The following is an 8,279-nucleotide window of genomic DNA, read 5'->3' as shown; positions in this document are numbered from 1 at the left end:
TCGTCTATAACTGTGCAACTATTTATTTTTCTATCATAGTTATTTGCACAAAAGTAAACTAAACATCGTCTTGATAATTATAAGTTGGTTTGGTAAAGGAGTTAATTATTTAAAATAAGTATATAATTGGACTAATACATTAGAAGGTTCGATTTATAATATAGGTTAATACCTTTATAATTTAACATTTTATAATAGGGCTTGCCCATGCCAAATTATTAAGAGGTGCCTTACACCATAGTCAAAAATAACAATAAACAATCCCAGAGTAATAATTACTAGCATTACTGCATGTACAACTTTAGCTATCACATATATAGTACAATTAGCTGGCACTTAAAAATTGTGTAGCACTGGCACGCTGTAGAAGTCGCGGGGAATGTAGGGGTCTTATAGTTGCAACTTGCTGGTCGGGAGTGATACATTCTACTGTAGGTGGGCTGCCAGGTGGCACTTTAGTAGTTTCCGGTTACAGAAGACGAGGCAGCATATTTGGCCGCAATTTCGGCGCCGGCTCTGGGATACCAATTCATGGATACTGATTTTTTAATACCGGTCCAGGGATACTGATTCTTGGATACAGGTTCTGGGACCCTGTCTGTGAACAAGCCAAATCAAAATGAATTAGACCTGCTTCACAGCCAGTCGTAAAACGGACAAAAATGCTCACAAAAACGGGGATCGTCGGGAAAGAGAAAGAGGATGTCGAAAACTCACCAAAATCGGGTGTTGTCCTTGCGTTCAGGAGGGGTCCCACTGGTATGTGCGTGAGATCCTGACCGAAACAAGTGCGGTGAATACGGGAGCACTCATAATTTAGACTGTTTAAAATTTAGCAAAATATAAAAGTTTCTACATTGAAACACAGACTGACTAATTACTATCTAAAAATTTAGGAAAAATATTCCTTGACGAGACAACTACACCCTAGTGGGCGGTGATTCATGGAAAATAGGGAAGGGGTGGGTGGAAATTTACAGGGACAGAGGGAATTGTGCTCTACTGAGCCTGGAGATGTGACTGTGGGTTGGGTAAAACGATTCATGAGCATGCCTTGGAGTGCTGATCTCAGGAGAGCTCTGAGAAACTCGGGGCCCTGCGAAGATGCAATCAAAAGCAGGCCTGATCACAGTGACAGGCCGTGTTTCAGTGACCAGATGTGTGCCGAAGCGAGGATAAGACGAGCCTGAATGCTGCCCTCGCAGAGGGTTGGCTAATATCAGATATGGTGCTGGGAACAAATTGGGCAACAAGCCTGACAAAGATTAAGTGGGAGTGTACAGTGAGTGGAAAAGTTCAAGTTTCTGCTACAAAATTTATGCTTAAATAATAATTTAAAAATTAAAATTTCCAATTGTGCCGAAAAATGCTAATTGGCCGCACACCACCATCATCTTAAAAGTTTCAGGGAAATCTCCTTAGTCGCCTCATTCTAGCAGAGATCTTGTTTAGCCTCCTCCTAGGGAGTCCCCTGCGAAGCCTCCATCTAGGACACAATTTTTTCTTATCCTCATGGAAAATCTTCTAGGTCGCCTCATTATAAGACAAATCCTGAGTAATTTAGTTTGTTGCCTCATTATATGACTACCATTGTGTCGTCTCCTCTTATAGAATCTACTGTGTCTCCTTCTAATAAAAATCTTATGTCATCACCTCCTGGAAAATATCCTGTGTCTCCTCCTTCCAGAATAGCTCTAATGTCATCTCCTCCTTTGGAAAAATCCTGCATCGCCTCCTTCTAGGAACCTGTTCTGTTATCTCCTCTTAGAGAATCTCTTGTGTTGCCGCCTTTTGTCGCCGAATTCTAGGTTAACTATTGTGTTGTCTCCTCCTGGGGAAACTCCTCTTGTCCCATTTCCTCCTAGGAAATATGCTGTGTGCCACCTTCTATGACTTTTTTTTATCTCCTCCTTGAAAATATGTTGTGTCACTACCTCCTAGAACACCTCTGGTGTTGTGTCCTCTTATGGAATATCCTGTGTTGCCTCCTTCTAGGACACTTTTTATGTCATCTTATTCCGGAGAATCGCCTGTATCGCCTGCCATTTATAAAACCTCTTGCGTCGCCTCCTTCTAGGTCAAATCATTTGTTGTCTCCTCCCGGGGATCCTCCAACATCACCTCATTCTAGGACACCTCTTGTTACATCTCCTCTTGGGGAATTTCCCATGTCGCCTCCTTCTAGGACATCTCTTGTGTTTATCTTTTACTTGGGTAACCCCCATGTTACCTCCTTATAGGAACCTCTTGTGTAATCTCCTCCTGGGGAATATTCTGTGTCATCTCCTTCTAGGAAAACTCTAGTGTCATCACTTTCTGGGAATATCTCTTGTATCCTCTATCTAGGACAGATGTTATGTTCTCTTCTCCTGAGTAATCACTATTATCACCACATTATAGGTCATCTCTTGTGTAGTCTCCTGGGGAATAATTTGTGTCTCATTCTTCTAAGAGATTTCTTGTGTCATCACCTTCTGGTGAATCTCCATGGTAGCTTCCTTCTAAGACAATTAAATGTCATCTACTCCTTGAGAATCACTGGTTTCGACCTCTCATATTTAACCACTGTTCTCCTGGTGAATCTCCTGTGTCATATACTTCTAAGATACTTCTTGTGTTATTTTATCATGAGGTAATCTCTTGTTTAATCTATTTCTAGGCCACATATTGTGTTATTTTCTCTTGGGTTAACACCTGTGCTGCATTATTCTATAACACAATTTGTGATGCCTCCTCCTGAGGAATCGCTTGCATCTTCTCTTTCTAGGACACATATTGTGAACTTCTATCCTGAAGAACTTCTTGTGTTGCCTATTTCTAGGCTAACTCTTTTATCATATACTTCTGGGAGATCTCGATTTTTGCCTCTTTTTACAACCCCTTCATTGTCAACTACTCCTGTGAATCACATGTGTCACCTCCATATAGAACACCTCTTATGCCATCTATTTCTGAAGAAATTGTAGCATCTTTTGTAGTAAACTCCAGTGTAATCTATATTTGGGGATCTCCTTTGTCAACTCCTTTTAGAAAATCTCTTTTGTCATTTTGTCATCTCCTCTTGGTGGATCTTCAGTTTCGCATCCCTCCAAGAAAATGCTTGTGTTTTCTTAGGGGGAATCACTTTGTCATCTCCTTCTAGCACACACATCTTGTGTCTAATCTCCTGGGGAATCTCCTGTGTCACCTTCTTCTATCATCTTCTGTAAAAAGTATTATGTCACATCCTTTTAGGTCAGCCCTTGTGTCATCTTCTTCTAGAGAATCACTTGATTCGCTGTATTTTAAAACAACTTGTGTTGTCTCCTACTGGAGAATCTCCTATGTCACCCCCTTGGAGGACAATTATTGAGTCACACCTCTTGTGTCTTCTCCTCTTGGATAATCTTCTGAGTTGCCTCCTTCTAAGAAAAACATTTTGTATCTTCTCCTGGGGAATTACCTGTGTCACCTTCTTTTAGGTCACCTCTTGTGTATTCTTCTCTCATGGGAAATCTTCTGTGTCGCCTCCTTCTCTAGAACTCTTGTAATATATCTTCTCGAGGAGTCGGCTGTGTAGACAAATTCTAGGACATTCTTGTGTTATCTCCTCCTGGAAATCTTCTGTGTCATCTCCTTGTAGAACATCTCTTGTGTCATCTCATCCTGGGGATTATTCTGTGTCCCCTCCTCATAGGACTTATCTTATGTCGTCACCTTCTACAGAATATCCAGTGCTGCCTTCTTCTATACCTTTTTTTGTGTCATCTCCTCCTGAGGAATCTACTAAGTTGTGTCCTTCTAAAACACCCCTTGTGTCATCTACTCCTTGGGATTCTCTTGTCTTGCATCCTTATAGGACACCTCCCATGTTTTCACCTCCTGTATATTCTCTGTGCTACCTTATACTATGACACCTTTTGTGTTATATACTTCTGGGGAATATATTAAATAGCATTTTTCTAGGACACATTTTGTGTGTCCCACCCTGGGGAAATTCCTGTTTTGCATCCTTCTAGGATGGAAGGATTTTCTTCTTTGTTGTTATCCTTAATCATCTCTTGACATCGACCCAAGTCTCTCCCTGGCTCCTTCAGGCCATTATGCCTCGTCAGCACCCTCTCTTGCATTATTGGTGCAACGAGAGTGTGGTACTGTGCGACATGTTTTTTCTTTCACAGATTTGAAGTTTATTTTGTTGTATATATATTTTGTTTTTAAATTTATTGTAAATAATATTGTCTTAAATTAATTGTAAATAATTTTTTAATTTGAAGTTTTATGTAATTTTCTGAGTTGTATTTGTTCACTGAGCGCCAAGGCCGTAGTTTCCGCCTGTGGCCAATCCGCGTGTTCCGCGGGCTCGTGGGCGAGGGGAGAGACGCGGGTGCTCGGGCGTGCCAGGCGGAGTGGGAGAGTAGTCGTCAACTGGGCTCGAGAGGCAGCGGACATGGGAGCGGCATCGCTCCGCGCTGGTGGGACAAGGAGTCGTCATCCCGGCATGAGAGGCAGCGGACGTGCGAGAGACGTCGTTCCGGGGTGGCAAGATAGGACTCGACCGGGCGCGGTGTCTTCTGTAGCCTTGAGCTGTGTCGTGCGGGGGCTAACCACAGTTTCTTCGGTCGCATAGTTTTTCAGTCGCGTTCTAGACATAGTCATTTCTCACACGTGTTTCAACACAAGTTTGCGAGTCGTGCATTTTTGTAAACTGGATGTTCGCTGTCGCAAGCATAGTTTCCTTACATGTCTCCCCAGTCAATGTGTTGTACTGTTGGACAGTTATAGTGTCGAACGCGAGTCATTGTGTTTTTAAGTCTTTGTGGCTTGGGTCTTTATCGTCACGGGCGGGACGTCCCGTATTTTAGTATAACGAAAGTGCGCGGAACCTGGCTACGCCCTATAGATATTATCACAGGCGGATCCACGGCAGCCCCATGTAAAGTGTCTGCCTTAATGTGCATAAAGGACATGGGAACTTTATTTGGCCCTATTAATTCTGGAGACTAGATCCCTCGACTAGATCCCGAACCCCCCCTACCAAACCCCTGAGTAGCTGGCAATACCGAAACTACTTCAGGGACTAGTCCACCAGCATACAACACTCTTTTTAAGTCAGCTCCTTCCTTTGTCCTCTCCACCTGGAGGATCTCATTAGTCACCTCCTTCTTGAACACATTTGGCGTCAACTTCGCCTTGAAATCTTCTGTATTTTTCTATTAAGGTTCCCTGTTTTGTAGTCTCATTCTGGAGATTCTCATTTGTCTCTTCCGTGTAGGATACCTCTTGTGATATCTCCGGGGGAATTTCCTGTATCGCCTTCTTCATAAAATTATTGTGGCTTTACTTAGTGGGGAATGTCATGTGTAGTCACCTTCTAGGACATTTCCTGTATCAACTGCTCCTGGGGAAACTGCTTTGTCAACTCATTCTCAGACTTTTTTTTTACCTTCTCTTGAGAAATCTCCCGTGGTGCTACCTTCTAGGAAACATTTTGTGATGTTTCCTCCTGGGAAAGCTCGTGTGTCGCTTTCTTTTAAGACACTGTATGTCATATCCTCCCTGGGACCTCCTGTGCCATATCTTTCTAAGACACATCTCGTTTTACATTTTCCTGGACCTGTGTCATCTCCTCCTAGGTCACTTATTATGTCATTTCAATATAGAGAATCCCATTTTTTTGCCTCCTTCTAGGAAATCTCTTGTGTCTTCTATTCCTGGGGAATCTCTATTGTGACCTTTCAGTTCATTTCCTGTGTCATCTCCTGCCTGTGTAATCTCTAGTATTTCTTACTTCTAGGAAACCTGCTGAGACATCTCCTCATGGAGAATAACCAGTCTCGCATTTTCTCTCATGTCGTTACCTTTTGGGAAATCCTTTGTGTTGTGTCTTTCTAGGTGGGAATCAACAAATGTTACACCATCAGTTATTTTGTTTAAATCGCACTCATTAAAATATCGTTATGTTTACATATACATATCTAATGTGTATATTCAATATAATAAATAGGATGAATAATTATTTAATAATGAATATTTATGAATTTTGTGTAACTACATGTGTTTGAATATATCAGTTGACTCTTGAAGCAACTAGTTAATATGGAAATAGGATGGTACATTCCTATTTGTGTATTTGCATTGATAGTTTCTACCACTTCAAATAAAGCCAATTTGTGTGTATTGCAATAGATGGGCATTAATGTAAAATTAATATCACGATTTTACGAGCCAAAGACATTTATGTATGTGAAAAAACTGGGTTAACCTATTATTGTTTTACACCACCAACGAACACCATCTTCCATCTCTAATAAAATCTAAAAAAAAAAATCCTTAATTTTAATGTAATTTAATATCAAAACACTAAAATATTAATTAGACAATATTGAATCCAAAGTATAAATTTATTACCAAGCTTTAGATATTGAACCCAAAAATTTATTTTTTAACCCTTAATTGCATGATTTTAAATTTTGCTACCAAAAAATTATATTTGCAGTCTTTATTATGTCTATAATACAGGAAAAATAATAGAAAAATTCTAGTTTACGTATGTTTTATGTTAAATGAATAAAATACATTGTTGCATATCTGCTACATCATGTGGCAGCACAACTATCCCTTACATATATTTTAATTACAGAAACTTGTTCCAGATCTACAAAATCTGACAAATAATATTTAAAAAACATACATAATTAAGTAAAATATTTTATATAAATGGTAATGTTAATAGGTATGTTGCATTTTTGTTCATCATTTGACAAAATAACATTTATGAAATATATCTTTTGTTGGTTCTTGAATCCACAGCACCTAAACATAATTTTCTGAACATAAGAAAATGCAAAAAAAAATATTAAAACATTAAGATTATTTCTGCTATATTATTACATAAAATAACAATTATTTACATACATATTATTTACAAAAAGATCTCATCCAGTTCCACAAAATCTGCCAAAAATGTTAGATGCATAACAAATAAATTTGCAAAAAGTCCAATATTTACATCACACTTTTCTGCTTTATGTGTTAGAAGACTATTTACAACAATATTCTACGCACAAACATGTTTATTTTACATGATACTTCATTTTACGAAACTGTCTTTGAAGAATAATAGTTATTGGCTCCAGCCATAGACGAAATAGTTCAATTTACAAAAATTGTTAAATGTCAAGTTGTGCTGGTTGAACACCTGATTTTCTGATGTAGATTACACATGAAAATTTCTGTAACAATTTTTGTCTTTGTTGAAGCACAAAAAACACGACATTTAGAGCAAGAAACAAAAGTAAATCCATTGCACCCTGGAAATTTGCATCTATTTCGTTTTGAATTCCAACTTGGCCAATGATCAACTGAATCTTGTCGCAGATCCTTTGGTGGAACAACTGCCCTGGGACATTTCTTCATTCTGAATTCAAGCTGTTGTTGGATCTCGTTACTTGGTCTGCCTCTCTTCTGACAATTTTTTCCCATACTGCAAAGACACTGAGAAACTTCGATTCTGAACTGTTTCTGATTCATTAGTTTAGCACTTGGATTTTGTTTTTGCTGCACCTCTTTGTACAGAATCCACGCATTTATGATGGCCAGGTCTAATAAATGGTAAAATAACCTGAAATACCATTTCTTAGATTTTATCTTGATGCAGTGTCGGCCTAAATGACTATCCAACAAGTCTACCCCTCCCATGTGTTTATTGTATTTTACCACAACTTCTGGACAGTCAACTTCCTTGTAGGTTTTGGTGCGACGTTCATAGCGCTTGACTTTTTGTTCAGGCAACTTCCCTGTGAAAGTTGACAAAAATATGACACATTTATTATCCTTCCAAATTACAGAGGATACGTCAACACCATCTACATTTGCGACATACTCTTGGGATGTACCTCTTGGTAACTTACTCAGTTCCTTCTCTGTGGGTAATTTGCACTCAGGAATTCTGTTCCTGCGAGCAGTTCCTAAGGACTGTATACCCTGTTGCTGCAAGTAAACCAGAAGAGGAATGGATGAGTAATAGTTATCAAAATATAATTTGTGGTTCACATGTTTCGGAATTTCTCTTGCAAGTCGGATTACCACATTCGAACTTGCTCCTAAATCAGGTTCAGTTGGCAGACGTGAAGCAGGATCATTTTCTTGGCCACTGTAAATTTCGAATCTGTAAGCCAACCCATTTGTAGAACACAAAACAAACAACTTGTATCCCCACTTGTGGGGCTTATTTTGCATGTATTGACGCAAATGATGTCAAACTTTGGTCACACACATTTGTTCGTCTATTGACAAAC

Source organism: Bacillus rossius, chromosome 6, assembly GCF_032445375.1.
Source record: "Bacillus rossius redtenbacheri isolate Brsri chromosome 6, Brsri_v3, whole genome shotgun sequence".
NCBI classification, from domain to species: Eukaryota; Metazoa; Arthropoda; class Insecta; order Phasmatodea; family Bacillidae; genus Bacillus; species Bacillus rossius.
This window is presented reverse-complemented; position numbering follows the sequence as displayed.